The sequence below is a fragment of the Arachis hypogaea genome, chromosome 1 (assembly GCF_003086295.3).
Source record: "Arachis hypogaea cultivar Tifrunner chromosome 1, arahy.Tifrunner.gnm2.J5K5, whole genome shotgun sequence".
NCBI classification, from domain to species: Eukaryota; Viridiplantae; Streptophyta; class Magnoliopsida; order Fabales; family Fabaceae; genus Arachis; species Arachis hypogaea.
Window position 1 is genome coordinate 60,393,744 of NC_092036.1, and position 16,469 is coordinate 60,410,212.

Genomic DNA, 16,469 nt, shown 5'->3' on the forward strand with positions numbered 1-16,469 from the left:
GTTGTTCTTGATAAGTCCTCTTGTTTGATCTTTATGTTTTCTTGTTTTGTGTCTTTTATTGTTTTTCATATGCATTTTTGCATTCATAGTGTCTAAGCATTAAAAATTTCTAAGTTTGGTGTCTTGCATGTTTTTCTTTTCTTGAAAATTTTTCAAAAATAAGTCTTGATGTTCATCTTGATCTTCAAAGTATTCTTGGTGTTCATCTTGACATTCATAGTGTTCTTGCATGCATAATGTGTTTTGATTCATAATTTTCATGTTGTGAGTCATTTTTGTGTTTTTCTCTCTCATCATTAAAAATTCAAAAAATCAAAAAAATTATCTTTTCCTTATTTTGCTCATAATTTTTGAAAGTTTGAGTTGACTTAGTCAAAAATTTTTAAAACTTAGTTATTTCTTATAAATCAAGTCAAATTTTCAATTTTAAAAATCTTATCTTTTTAAAATCTTTTTTCAAAAATCAAATCTTTTTCATTTTTCTATTATTTTCGAAAATTATTTAAAATTATTTTTCAAAACCTTTTTCTTATCTTTATCTCAAAATTTTGAAAACTTTACTAACAATTAATGTGATTGATTCAAAAATTTGAAGTTTGTTACTTTCTTGTTAAGAAAGGTTCAATCTTTAAATTCTAGAGTCATATCTTTTAGTTTCTTGTTAGTCAAGTAATCAATTTTAATTTTAAAAATCAAATCTTTTCCAAAATATCTTTTTCAATCATATCTTTTCAAAATATCTTTTTAATCATATCTTTTTCAAAATTTGATTTCAAATATCTTTTCCAACTTCTTATCTTTTCAAAATTGAATTTCAAATCTTTTTCAACTAACTAATTGACTTTTTGTTTATTTTACTATTTCTTATCTTTTTCAAAACCAACTAACCACTTTTCCCTCTCTAATTTTCGAAAACTCCTCACCCCTTTTTCAGAATTCTTTTAATTAACTAATTGTTTCAAATTTTAATTTTAATTTTATTTCTTCTCTCAATTTTCGAAAATCACTAACCCGTTTTCAAAATTTATTTTCAAATTTCTCCCTGTCTCATCCATTTCTATTTATTTATTCATTTACTAACACTTCTCTTCCACTCAAGAATTCGAACCCACTCTTCCCCCTTGTGTTTGGATTCTTACCTTTTCCCTCCTCTATTCTTTTATTCTTCTACTAACATAAAGGAATCTCTCTACTGTGGTAAAGAAGATCCCTATTATTATTTTCTGTCCCCTTCTTTTTCATATGAGCAGGAGCAAGGACAAGAATATTCTTGTTGAAGCAGATCCTGAACCTGAAAGGACTCTGAAAAGGAAACCAAGAGAAGCTAAATTACAATAATCCAGAGACAACCTTACAGAAATTTTCAAAAGGAAAGAGGAAATGGTAGCCAAAAATAATAATGCAAGGAGGATGCTTGGTGATTATACTACACCTACTTCCAAATTTGATGGAAGAAGCATCTCAATTCCTGCCATTGGAGCAAATAATTTTGAGCTGAAACCTCAACTAGTTGCTCTAATGCAACAGAACTGTAAGTTCCATGGACTTCCATCAGAAGATCCCTATCAGTTTTTAACTGAGTTCTTGCAGATCTGTGAGACTGTTAAGACTAATGGAGTAGATCCTGAAGTCTACAGGCTCATGCTTTTCCCTTTTGCTATAAGAGACAGAGCTAGAACATGGTTGGATTCACAACCTAAAGATAGCCTGGACTCTTGGGATAAGCTGGTCATGGCCTTCTTGGCTAAGTTCTTTCCTCCTCAAAAGCTGAGCAAGCTTAGAGTAGATGTTCAGACCTTCAAACAAAAAGATGGTGAATCCCTCTATGAAGCTTGGGAAAGATACAAGCAGATGACCAAAAGGTGTCCTTCTGACATGCTTTCAGAGTGGACCATTTTAGATATATTCTATTATGGTCTATCTGAGTTCTCTAAGATGTCACTAGACCATTCTGTAGGTGGATCCATTCACCTAAAGAAAACACCTGTAGAAGCTCAAGAACTTATTGACATGGTTGCAAATAACCAATTCATATACACTTCTAAGAGGAATTCTGTGAATAATGGAATGTCTCAGAGGAAGGGAGTTCTTGAGATCGATACTCTGAATGCCATATTGGCTCAGAATAAAATGTTGACTCAGCAAGTCAACATGATTTCTCAAAGTCTGAATGGATGGCAAAATGCATCCAATAGTACTAAAGAAGCATCTTCTGAAGAAGAAGCTTATGATCCTGAGAACCCTACAATGACAGAGGTAAATTACATGGGTGAACCCTATGGAAACACCTATAATTCCTCATGAAGAAATCACCCAAATTTCTCATGGAAGAATCAATAGAAGCCTCAACATGGCTTTAATAATGGTGGTAGAAATAGGCTTAGCAATAGCAAGCCTTTTCCATCATTTTCTTAGTAACAGACAGAGAATTCTGAGCAGAGCACCTCTAGCTTAGCAAACATAGTCTCTGATCTGTCTAAGGCCACTTTAAGCTTCATGAGTGAAACAAGGTCCTCCATCAGAAATTTAGGGGGCACAAGTGGGCCAACTGAGTAAGAAAATCACTGAAACTCCTCCTAGTACTCTCCCAAGCAATATAGAAGAGAATCCAAAAAGAGAGTGCAAGGCCATTGATATTGTCAATATGGCCGAATTCAAGGAGGAAGGGGAGGACGTGAACCCCAGTGAGGAAGACCTCATGGGACGTCTCCCAGACAAGAAGGGGTTCCCTATTGAGGACCTAAAGGAATCTGAGGCTCATATAGAGACTATAGAGATTCCTTTAAACCTCCTTCTGCCATTCATGAGCTCTGAAAACTATTCTTCCTCTGAAGAGGATGAAGATGTGACTGGAAAGCAAGTTGCTCAATATTTAGGAGCCATCATGAAGCTGAATGCCAAGTTGGTTGGTAATGAGACTTGGGAAGGTGAACCTCCCTTGCTCATTAATGAACTAGATACATGGGTTCAGCAAACTCTACCTCAAAAGAAACAAGATCCTGGTAAATTCTTAATACCCTGTACCATGGGAACCATGACCTTTGAGAAGGCTCTGTGTGACCTAGGGTCAGGTATAAATCTTATGCCACTCTCTGTAGTGGAGAAGCCGGGGATCTTTGAGGTACAAGTTGCCACATTCTCATTACAGATGGCAGACAAGTCAGTAAGACAAGCTTATCGATTGGTAGAGGATGTGTTAGTAAAGGTTAAAGGCCTTTACATCCCTGCTGATTTCATAATCTTAGACACTAGGAAGGAGGAGGATGAATGCATCATCCTTGGAAGACCCTTTCTAGCCACAGTAGGAGCTATGATTGATGTTGACAGAGGAGAGCTAGTCCTTCAATTGAATGGGGACTACCTTGTGTTTAAAGCTCAAGGATATTCCTCTGCAACCATAGAGAGGAAGCATGAAAAGCTTTTCTCAATACAGAGTCAAACAAAGCCCCATAATCAAAGTCTAAGTTTGGTGTTGGGAGGCCACAACCAAACTCTAAGTTTGGTGTTGAATCCCCACATCAAAACTCTAAGTTTGGTGTTGGGAGTCCACAACATTGACCTGATCACCTGTGAAGCTCCATGAGAGCTCACTGTCAAGCTATTGACATTAAAGAAGTGCTTATTGGGAGGCAACCCAATTTTTATTTATCTAATTTTATTTTTATTTTATTTTTTTCTTCTTCTCTTTTATGTTTTCTTAGGGTCATGATCATGTGGAGTCACAAAACAAATACTAAAATTAAAAACAAAATAAAAAATAGCAGAAGAAACAGCACAACCTGGAGGAAGAGCTTACTGGCATTTGAACGCCAGTAAGGAGTATCTGTCTGGTGTTCAATGCCAGAACAGAGCATGAATCTGGCATTGAATGCCAGAAACAAGCAACAATCTGGTTTTTAAACGCCAGGATTACACCCTGAGGAGAGCTGGTGTTAAACGCTAGAAACAACATGAAACTAGTGTTCAACGCTAGAAACATGTTGCAGAATGGCGTTGAACGCCCAAAACAAGCATAGAACTGGCGTTTAATGCCAGAAACAAGCATCAATCTGGAGTTAAACACCAGGATTGCATGCAGAGGGCATTTTACACGCCTCATTGGTGCAGGGATGATAATCCTTGACACCTCAGGATCTGTGGAACCCATAGGATCACCTCAGGATCTATGGACCCCACAGGATCCCCACCTACCTCAACTTACCTTTTCTCTTCTTCACACAATCCAATAACACTCTTCCCTAAACACCCTTCACCAATCACCTCAATCTCTCTTCCCAATTACCCTTTCACCACTCACATCCATCCACTCTTCCCCATAAACCCCACCTACCTTCAAAATTCAAAATCTCTTTCCCACCCAAACCCACCCTAAATGGCCGAACCTACTCCCTCTCCCTTCACTATATAAACCCCTCTATCCTTCTTCATTTTCACCCACCACAACCCTCTCTTCTTCACCTTGGCCGAAACCACACAGCTCTCCCTTTCCTCTATATTTTCTTCTTCTTCTTCTCTTCTTTCTTCTCTTGCTCGAGGGCGAGCAATATTCTAAGTTTGGTGTGGTAAAAGCATAGCTTTTTTGTTTTTCCATAACCACTTATGGCACCTAAGGCCGGAGAAACCTCTAGAAAAGGGAAATGGAAGACAAAAGCTTCCACCTCCGAGTCATGGGAGATGGAGAGATTCATCTCAAAGGTCCATCAAAGACCACTTCTATGAAGTTGTGGCCAAGAAGAAGGTGATCCCTGAGGTCCCTTTCAAGCTCAAGAAAAATGAGTATCCGGAGATCCGACATGAGATCCAAAGAAGAGGTTGGGAAGTTCTAACCAACCCCATTCAACAAGTCAGAATCCTAATGGTTCAAGAGTTCTATGCTGATGCATGGATCACTAGGAACCATGATCAAAGTATGAACCCGAATCCAAAGAATTATCTTACAATGGTTCGGAGAAAATACTTAGATTTTAGTCCAGAAAATGTGAGGTTGGCATTCAACTTGCCTATGATGCAAGAAGATGCACGCCCCTACACTAGAAGGGTCAACTTTGATCAAAGGTTGGACCAAGTCCTTATGGACATATGTGTGGAAGGAGCTCAATGGAAAATAGACTCAAAAGGCAAGCCAGTTCAATTAAGAAGACTGGACCTAAAGCCTGTGGCTAGAGGATGGTTGGAGTTCATCCAACACTTCATCATCCCCACTAGGAACCGTCCGAAGTTACTATGGATCGAGCCATCATGATCCATAGCATCATGATTAGAGAGGAAGTAGAAGTTAATGAAGTCATCTCTCTTAAATTCTACAAAATAGCCGAAAAGTCCTCCACCATGGCAAGGCTAGCTTTTCCTCATCTTATTTGCCATCTATACTACTCAGCTGGAGTTATCATAGAAGGAGACATTCTCATTGAAGAGGATAAGCCCATCACTAAGAAGAGGATGGAGCAAACAAGAGAGCCCATGAGGAAGCTTATCATCAAGAAATCCCTGAGATACCTCAAGGGATGCATTTTCCTCCAAATAACTATTGGGAACAACTCAACACTTCTCTAGAAAATTTGAGTTACAACATGGACCAACTAAGGGTAGAACACCAAGAGCACGCCATCATTCTAAGAAATTAGAGAAGATCAAAGAGCTATGAGGGAGGAGCAACAAAGGCAAGGAAGAGACATAAAGGAGCTGAAGGACATTATTGGTCCTTCAAGAAGAAGACGCCACCATCACTAAGGTGGACTCATTCCTTAACTTCCTTATTCTTATTTCTCTGTTTTTCGATTTTATGCTATGTATTTGTCTATGTTTTGAGTCTTCAATAAATGATCATTAGTATTTAGTAACTATGTCTTAAGGCTATGAATAATTCCATTAATCCTTCACCTCTCTTAAATGAAAAATGTTTTTAATACAAAAAAACAAGAAGTACATGAGTTTCGAATTCATCCTTGAATCTAGTTTAATTATATTGATGTGGTGGCAATACTTTTTTTTTCTGAATGAATGCTTGAACAGTGCATATTTTTGATCTTGTTGTTTATGAATGTTAAAATTTTTGGCTTTTGAAAGAATGATGAACAAAGAGAAATGTTATTGATAATTTGAAAAATCATGAAATTGATTCTTGAAGCAAGAAAAAGCAGTGAAAAAGCAAAAGCTTGCGAAAAAAAAGAAAAAGCAAGCAGAAAAAGCCAATAGCCCTTAAAACCAAAAGGCAAGGGTAAAAAGGATTCAAGGCTTTGAGCATCAATGGATAGGAGGGCCCATGGAAATAAAATCCAGGCCTAAGCGGCTAAATCAAGCTGTCCCTAACCATGTGCTTGTGGCATGCAGGTCCAAGTGAAAAGCTTGAGACTGAGTGGTTAAAGTTGTGATCCAAAGCAAAAAGAGTGTGCTTAAGAACCCTGGACACCTCTAATTGGGAACTTTAGCAAAGCTGAGTCACAATCTGAAAAGGTTCACCCAGTTATATGTCTGTGGCATTTATGTATCCGGTGGAAATATTGGAAAACAAAGTGCTTAGGGCCACGACCAAGACTCATAAAAGTAGCTGTGTTCAAGAATCAACAAAATTAACTAGGAGAATCAATAACACTATCTGAAACTCTGAGTTCCTATAGATGCCAATCATTCTGAACTTCAAAGGAAAAAGTGAGATGCCAAAACTGTTCAGAAGCAAAAAGCTACAAGTCCTGCTCATTTAATTAGAACTAATATTCATTGATATTTTGGAATTTATAGTATATTCTCTTCTTTTTATCCTATTTTATTTTCAGTTGCTTGGGGACAAGCAACAATTTAAGTTTGGTGTTGTGATGAGCGGATAATTTATACGCTTTTTGGCATTGTTTTTAGGTAGTTTTTAGTAGGATCTAGATACTTTTAGGGATGTTTTCATTAGTTTTTATGCAAAATTCACATTTCTGGACTTTGCTATGAGTTTGTGTATTTTTTGTGATTTTAGATATTTTCTGGCTGAAATTGAGGGACCTGAGCAAAACTCTGATTCAGGTTGACAAAGGACTGCTGATGCTGTTGGATTCTGACCTCCCTGCACTCGAAATGGATTTTCTAGAGCTACAAAACTCCAAATGGCGCGCTCTCAACAGCGTTGTAAAGTAGACATCCAGAGCTTTCTAGCAATATGTAATAGTCTATATTTTTTTCAAGCTTAGATGACGCAAACTGGCGTCCAACACTAGTTCCATGCTGCATTCTGGAGTCAGACGCCAGAAACACGTCACAAACCAGAGTTAAACACCAAAACCACGTTACTACTTGACGTTTAACTCCAGAAGAATCCTCTTCACGTGTAAAGCTCAAGCTCAGCCCAAGCACACACTAAAGTGGGCCCTGGAAGTTGATTTCTGCATTTAGACTTATTTCTGTAAACCCTAGAAACTAGTCTAGTATAAATAGGACATTTCACTATTGTATTAGACATATTTGGATTATTTTTGGATTACCTTATGATCCTTTGATCACGTTTATGGGGGCTGGCCATTCGGCCATGCCTGGACCATCACTTATGTATTCTCAACGGTGTAGTTTTTACACACCATAGATTAAAGGTGTGGAGCTCTGCTGTACCTCGAGTTTTAATGCAATTACTACTATCTTTTATTCAATTCAGCTTATCCTTATTCTAAGATATTCATTGCACTTCAACCTGATAGATGTGATGATCCGTGACACTCATCATCATCCATCCTTATGAATGCGTGACTGACAACCACTTCCGTTCTACTTTAGACCGAGCGCATATCTCTTGGGTTTCTTAATCAGAATCTTCGTGGTATTAGCTAGAACCCTTTGGCGGCCATTCTTGAGAATCCAGAAAGTCTAAACCTTGTCTGTGGTATTTCGAGTAGGATTCAGGGATTGAATAACTATGACGAGCTTCAAACTAGCGATTGTTGGGCGTGGTGACAGACGCAAAAGAATCAATGGATTCTATTCCGACATGATTGAGAACCGATAGATGATTAGCCGTGCTGTGACAAGAGCATTTGGACCATTTTCACTGAGAGGATGGGATGTAGCAATTGACAACGGTGATGCCCTACATATAGCTTGCCATGGAAAGAAGTATGAAGGATTGAAGGAAGGCAATAGGAAAGCAGAGATTCAACAGGAACTAGCATCTCTATGCACTTATCTGAAATTCCCACCATTGAATTACATAAGTATTTCCATCTCTATTTTACGTTTTATTTATTTTTATATTTGAAAACCTTTATAACCATTATAATCTGCCTAACTGAGATTTACAAGATGACCATAGCTTGCTTCATACCAATAATCTCCGTGGGATCGACCCTTACTCACGTAAGGTATTACTTGGACGACCCAGTGCACTTGCTGGTTAGTTGTGCGAAGTTGTGACAAAGTGTGATTCACGTTTGAGAGCGCCACCAAGTTTTTGGCGCCATTGTTGATGATCACAATTTCGTGCACCAACCTTTGAGAAGGCTCTGTGTGACCTGGGTCAAGTGTAAACCTCATGCCACTCTCTGTAATGGAGAAACTAGGGATCTTTGAGGTACAAGCTGTAAGAATCCCACTGGAGATGGCAGACACTTCAAGGAAACATGCTTATGGACTTGTAGAGGATGTCTTAGTGAAGGTTGAAGGCCTTTACATCCCTGCTGACTTCATAATCCTGGACACTGGGAAGAATAAGGATGAATCTATCATCCTTGGCAGACCCTTCCTAGCCACAGCAAAAGCTGTGATTGGTGTTGATAGAGGAGAGTTGGTTCTTCAAGTGAATGAGGACTACCTTGTGTTTAAGGCTCAATGATCTCCTTCTGTACACATGGAGAAGAAGCATGAAAAACTTCTCTTAATACAGAGTCAAACAGAGCCCCCACATTCAAACTCTAAGTTTGGTGTTGGGAGGCCCGAAACATGTTCTGAGAATCTGTGAGGCTCCATGAGAGCTCACTGTCAAGCTATTGATATTAAAGAAGCGCTTATTGGGAGGCAACCCAATCTTTATTTATCTATGTTAAATTTCCATTTTCCATTGTTATTCTGTGTTTTCTTTAGGTTGATGATCATGTGGAGTCACAAAAACAACTGCAAAAATCAAAGCAAACTCAAAAACATCATTAAAAATAGCACACCCTGAAGAAGGAGCTTACTGGCGTTTAAACGCCAGTAAGGGTAGCAGAATGGGCGTTAAACACCCAGTCTGGCACCATTCTGGGCGTTTAACGCCAGAAAAGGGCACCAAGTTGGCATTCAACGCCAAAAGGTAAGAAAAGCTGGCGTTAAACGCCAGAAATGGGTAGCAACCTGGCATTTAACGCTAGGATTAGCACTCAGAGGGCATTTACACGCTAGAATGGTGCAGGGATGAGAAATCCTTGACACCTCAGGATCTGTGGACCCTACAGGATCCCCACCTACCTCAATCTATCTCCTCTTCACACATTCCAATAACACCCTTCCCCAAAAACCCCACCTACCCACCATCCAAAATTAAAAAACTTTCCCTCCCAATCTAACCCTCATACACGGACACCCCTCTCTTCCACTCCTATATAAACCCCTCTTCACTCCTTCATTTTCACACATCATACACACTTCTCCCCTCCTTGGCTGAACCTTTCTTCACTCTCCTTCTCCTCCATTTCTTCTTCTTCTCTATCCTTCTTTCTTCCTTTGCTTGAGGACGAGCAAACCTTTTAAGTTTGGTGTGGAAAAAGTGTTGCTTTTTGTTTTTCCATAACCATTTATGGCACCTAAGGCCAGAGAAACCTCTAGAAAGAGGAAAGAGAAGACAAAAGCTTCCACTTCTACGAAGTTATTGCCAAAACGAAGGTGATCCCTGAGGTCCCTTTCATGCTCAAAAAGAATGAGTATCTGGAGATCCAACATGAGATTCGAAGAAGAGGTTGGAAAGTTTTTACCAACCCCATTCAACAAGTCAGAATCTTAATGGTTCAAGAGTTCTATGCTAATGCATGGATCACCAAGAACCATGATCAAAGTGTGAACCCGAACCCAAAGAATTGGCTTACAATGGTTCGGGGAAAATACTTAGATTTCAGTCTGGAAAATGTAAGGTTGGCATTCAACTTGCCAATGATGGAAGGAGATGCACGCCCCTACACTAGAAGGGTCAACTTTACTCAAAGGTTGGACCAAGTCCTCATGGATATATGTGTAGAAGGAGCTCAATGGAAGAGAGACTCCAAAGGCAAGCCGGTTCAACTAAGAAGGCTTGACCTTAAGCCTATGGCTAGAAGATGGTTGGAGTTCATCCAACGCTCTGTCATTCCTACTAGCAACCGATCCAAAATAACTGTGGATCGGGCTATCATGATCCATAGCATCATGATGGAGAGGAAGTGGAAGTTCATGAGGTCATACCTCTAGAACTGTACAAAGTGGCTGACAAGCCCTCCACTTTGGCAAGGTTAGCCTTTCCTCATCTCATCTGTCACCTATGCAATTTAGCTGGAATTGTCATAGAGGAAGACATCCTCATTGAAGAGGACAAGCCCATCACTAAAAAGAGGATGGAGCAAACAAGAAAGCCCACTCATGGACCTCAACAAGAGCATGAGGAAGTCCCTCATCAAGAAATCCCTGAGATGCCTGAAGGAATGCAATTTCCTCCAAACAACTATTGGGAGCAACTCAATACCTCTTTGGGAGATTTGAGTTCTAATATGGAGCAACTAAGGATGGAGCACCAAGAGCACTCCATTATTCTCCATAAAATTAGAGAGGATCAAATAGCCGTGAGGGAAGAGCAACAAAGGCAAGGAAGAGACATTGAGGAGCTCAAGCACTCCATAGGATCTTCAAGAAGGAGAACTAGCCGCCATCACTAAGGTGGACATGTTCTTTAATTTCCTTGTTCTTATTTTTCTGTTTTTCAATTTTTATGCTTTATGTGGTATCTATGTTTGTGTCTTCATTATATGATCATTAGTGTCTAGTGTCTATGCCTTAAAGTTACGAATAATTCCATGAATCCTTAACCTTCTTTTAAATGAAAAATGTTCCTAATTACAAAAGAACAAGAAGTAAATAAATTTCAAATTTTATCTTGAAATTAGTTTACTTATTTTGATGTGGTGGCAATACTTTTTGTTTTTCTGAATGAATGCTTGAACAGTGCATATTTTTGATAGTGAAGTTTATCAATGTTAAAATTGTTGGCTCTTGAAAGAATGATGAACAAAGAGAAATGTTGTTGATAATCTGAAAAATCATAAAATTGATTCTTGAAGCAAGAAAAAGTAGTGAAAAACACAAGCTTGCAAAAAAAAATATTTGGCAAAAAAAATGAGAAAGAGAAAGAAAAAGCAAGCAGAAAAAGCCAATAGCCATTTAAACCAAAAGGCAAGGGTAAAGAGGATCCAAGGCTTTGAGCATTAATGGATAGGAGGGCTCAAAGGAATAAAATCCTAGCCTAAGCGGCTAAATCAAACTGTCCCTAACCATGTGCTTGTGTCATGAAGGTCCAAGTGAAAAGCTTAAGACTGAGTGGTTAAAGTCGTGATCCAAAGCAAAAGAGTGTGCTTAAGAAGTCTAGACACCTCTAACTGGGGACTTTAGCAAAGCTGAGTCACAATCTGAAAAGGTTCACCCAGTTATGTGTCTGTGGCATTTATGTATCCAGTGGTAATACTGGAAAACAAAGTACTTAGGGCCACGACCAAGACTCATAGGGTAGCTGTGTTCGATAATCAACATACTGAACTAGGAGAATCAATAACACTATCTAAATTCGGAATTCCTATAGATGCCAATAATTCTGAATTTCAAAGGAAAATGTGAGATGCCAAAACTGTTCAGAAGCAAAAAGCTACTAGCCCCGTTCATCTAATTGGGACTAAGTTTCATTGATATTGTGAGATTCATTGTATATTCTCTTCTTTTTATTATATTTTGTTTTTAGTTGCTTGGGGACAAGCAACAATTTAAGTTTGGTGTTGTGATGAGCGGATAATTTATACGCTTTTTGGCATTATTTTTAGGTAGTTTTTAGTATGATTTAGTTAGTTTTTAGTATATAATTATTAGTTTTTATGCAAAAATCACATTTCTAGACTTTACTATGAGTTTGTATGTTTTTCTGTGATTTCAGGTATTTTCTGGCTGAAATTGAGGGCCTGAGCAAAAATCTGATTTAGAGGCTGAAAAAGGACTGCAGATGCTATTGGATTCTGACCTTCCTGCACTCGAAATAAATTTTCTGGAGCTACAGAAGCCCAATTGGCGAACTCTCAATTGTGTTGGAAATTATACATTTTGGGCTTTCCAGCAATGGATAATAGTCCATACTTTTCTTGAGATTTGATGGCCCAAATTGGCGTTTCAAGTCAGCATAAAAATTCTGGCGTAAAACGCCCAAACTAGCACCAAAATTGGAGTTAAAAGCCCAAACTGGCACCAGAGCTGGTGTTTAACTCCAAGAAAAGCCTATGCACGTGAAAGCTTCAATGCTCAGCCCAAGCACACACCAAGTGGGCTCCGGAAGTGGATTTCTGCATCATTTACTTATTTCTGTAAACCATAGGTTACTAGTTCACTATAAATAGGACCTTTTACTATTGTATTTTCATCTTTTGATCATCTATGATCTTAGGATCAGGTCTTTGAACCTTGTTTCGATTGTTTCATGTTATTTGGGAGGCATGGCCATTCGGCCATGTCTAGACCTTGCTCTTATGTATTTTCAACGGTGGAGTTTCTACACCTCATAGATTAAGGTGTGGAGCTCTACTGTCCCTCAGGAATTAATGCAATTACTACTGTTCTTCTTTTCAATTCAAGCTTATTCTTGTTCTAAGATATTCACTCGCACTTCAACCTGATGAATGTGATGATCTGTGACACTCATCATCATTCTCCCTTATAAACGCGTGCCTAACAACCACTTCCGTTCTACATGCTATAGCTTGAGTGTGTATCTCTTGGCCTCCTGGTTCACGACGCATGATTGCCTCTCCTGACAACAGAGTCTTCCATTCCGTGTGATCAGAGTCCTCATGGTATAAGCTAGAATCAATTGGCAGCATTTTTAAGATCCAAAAAGTCTAAACTTTGTCTGTGGTATTCCGAGTAGGATCTAGGATGGGATGACTGTGACGAGCTTCAAACTCGCGACTGTGGGGCGCAGTGACATTGCACAAAAGGATCAATGGATCTTACTCCGACACGATCGAGAACCGATAGCTGATTAGCCATACGGGAAACTGTAGAGGACCATTTTCATTGAGAGGATGGATGGTAGCCACTGACAACGGTGATCTACCTACATACAGCTTGCCATGGAAAGTAGTATGAATGATTGGATGAAGGCAGTAGGAAAGTAGAGATTCAAGAGGAACAAAGCATCTCCATATGCTTATCTGAAATTTCCACCAATAAATTGCATAAGTATCTCTATCTTATTTTATGTCTTATTCAGCTTTTAATTATTATAACTCCATAATCATTTGAATCCGCCTGACTAAGATTTACAAGATGACCATAGCTTGCTTCAAGCCGACAATCTCCGTGGGATCGACCCTTACTCACGTAAGGTATTACTTGGACGAACCAGTGTACTTGCTGGTCAGCTGCACGGAGCTGTGTATCACGATTCCGTGTACCATCTTTGCAGGCAAGTCGGTCGTAGACGGGGTTGTCCTAATCAACCTACGGATGATGCTTAGTGTATACAGTCCTTTTATGATGGTTTCATCCTTTTATTGTAGTAGTTTATTCTTATTGTTGTTATTTTCTTTTATTGTACTTGTTATGTTACATTTTGGATGGAATCGTATGTTCTAGTTGTTTCCTTTTATTATAGTTGTGTACTTTTATAAGACTTGCGGTAGAAAATGACAGTATTATAAAATTACTGCATATTAAACAAAGCATATAAATATATAATAAACAAGAAGAATGTAATGAACAAAAGCGGTTTACAATACAACCTCCACTGAGTTTTCTTAGATTACAAAAACAACCGCATTATAAATTACTACATATAACAAAATGCAACATAACTATAATAAACTACTTGAAGGTAATGGTAAACAACGACATTATACAATAACACATCAGCGGTGGTGGGGATCCTGATAGTGGTGTAGGTGCCCGATACCACACGATGGAAGCTGCATCTGGCGTTGAGGTCGGGTAGGTCGAGGGTCTCCAATAGGCATGTGCTATAGAGCAGAATCCTGTAGAGGTGGTGGAGGAGGTAGGACGTAGTATCATTCGGAGTCGGAACTGTAACGTACTGATGTAACTGAGGCTGAGGGTGAGATGATGGATCTAACCGAGGCTGATCTCTGCTCTGCTGCTGCAGTCCAACCAACCAGAAACCAATCAAAAGAAGAAAAGCAGTTCATTATGCAGAAGGTTGTAACAAGTTACAAATTGATAACTGATGCAAGCAAAACTGTCGGTTAAGAATTCCTTCTTGGTAAAGGAGAGATAACTTCGTTGCAGGTATAGCTCTCAACCAACAAGTAATGCCCGATCAAAGTTTAAAATTTCTAAACAACCGAGAGTAATCAAACCTCTGGTCGTCTTCCCTAGGAGCTAATGCCAACGAGTGCGCACAATTTTAGTTGTGGAAGGTAAGGGGGTTTTTCAATGATGAAAGCAAACAATAAAGAGATAAAAGAACGATTCAAAATTGCAATTAATAAACTAATAAAAGAACTAAAGAACTATGTATGTAATATGGACAAGTAAAGCTATAAAGTGATGGAAAGATGGTTCAAAACATAAATGCAACATTGACTTGGGATGAATTATGGAATCCCTTCCTTGCCATAACCACAACTATGATAATTATCATGAGTTAATCTCGCTGAGTTAACCCCTAACATCGAGGAGTAAGTCAAGCAAGCATAATTGACCTTAATCCATAAGTTCTAACCAACTTACGAACTAGTTGTTAAAAGGCTAGCTTTAATGGAAACAAGAATCAACTAACTCCCCAAACATTATCACTAAATTTTGGACATTATGGCTCTAGTAATCCATAAACTCATTTTTCCCAAGCCAAGGGGTGGAAATTACCCCATAACTAAGATTGGCATTTCATCAAACATATAGAGGGCATAAACATAAAACATGGCAAAATTGGGAAAATGGTAAAAGCTATGAACCATAAATGATCAAAATCAATAAAGGCAACTCAAACAAACATATAAAAGCCATCAAACATCAAATTAAACAACTAGAAATCAAAATTGCAAGACAATGTAAATGTTGACAAAAGAGAGTGAAATATATGAAAGTGTAGAACAAGTAGTGTAATTGAAAGAGAAATTAAAGAAATACTTACAATGCAATTGCTAGAATCCAAAATCAAACTTGAAGTATAAAATGCTACAAACCCTAATTAAAACCCTAAGAGAGAATTTCCTAATCTACACTACTCCTACTCCTACTATGTGTTTTTCCTATTCTAAGATTGCTCTCCAAGCTAATGTGTTGTTGCTCCTTTAATATAGCCTCTTGAACTAGCCTCAAGCCTTCAAAAATGGGCCAAAAGAAGCCCCAAATTGTGAGTGCACGTGCATTTTTAATGAAGGCATGCACTGGGAGCTGTGCGGACGCACAGACGTGTGCGTCCGCACACTTCGCCACATTTCCATTTGTGCATATGCACAGATTGTTGTGCACACGCACACTTCGCAATGCTCTGGATTCGCTCTGCTTGGGTTCTTGTGCATACGCACAGGTTGTTATGCGCACGCACGCATGCTGATTCCTCTTGTGCGTACGCACGTATCCTTGTGTGCACGCACGCATGGCTGAGCTCTCCTCCTTTGTTTTCTTCATGTTTTCTCCCTTTTTGCATGCTTTCTTCCACTTCTACCAACCTATTCTTGCCTCTAGGACCTGAAATCACTCGACAAACATATCACGGCATCGAATGGAATAAAAGTGTGATTAAATTACTCAATTTAAGCACAAAAATGCATGTTTTCACATTTAGGTTCAATTTAGGGATCAAACACAAAAGTATGCTATTATGGTGCTTAAGTGTAGGTTTATGTGATGAAATCCACTCAAATCAAGCTAAAATATATTGGAAAATATAGACTCATCAATTTTCCCATACTTAAATAATAGCATGTCCTCATGCTAAACCAAACAAGGAGAGTGATCAAAGGGAAACAACTTATTGAATGCAACTATCTATATGCATGCGAGTATACTATATACTATCTATACCTATATATTTATCTATAGTTCCTATTGATTTGGTGAAAACAAACAATCAAATTTCCAAGCAAGTATATGGACATATAGGGTTAAGCAAAGAATTAACTCAATGCAATCAAAATCTAAAGAATTGATTCAAGTTTCAAAATGAAGCAACTTGTAAGAATACATGAAAAGTGAGGTGGAAACATAGAATTGAGTAATTGAACCCTCACTAGGTGTGTATACACTCTAAATACGCTCGGTATTTAGGATCAATTCACTCAAGTCTC

At 38.5% G+C, this 16,469-nt stretch overlaps 1 non-coding gene across 1 annotated transcript; it reads right to left on the reverse strand.

The window, feature by feature from the left end:
* Window positions 1-1,773: 1,773 nt before the first annotated feature.
* On the reverse strand, window positions 1,774-1,881 carry LOC112716559 (small nucleolar RNA R71). Its single transcript, XR_003160401.1, has one exon. It is a non-coding gene; the product is annotated as a small nucleolar RNA R71 (small nucleolar RNA).
* Window positions 1,882-16,469: the final 14,588 nt, after the last annotated feature.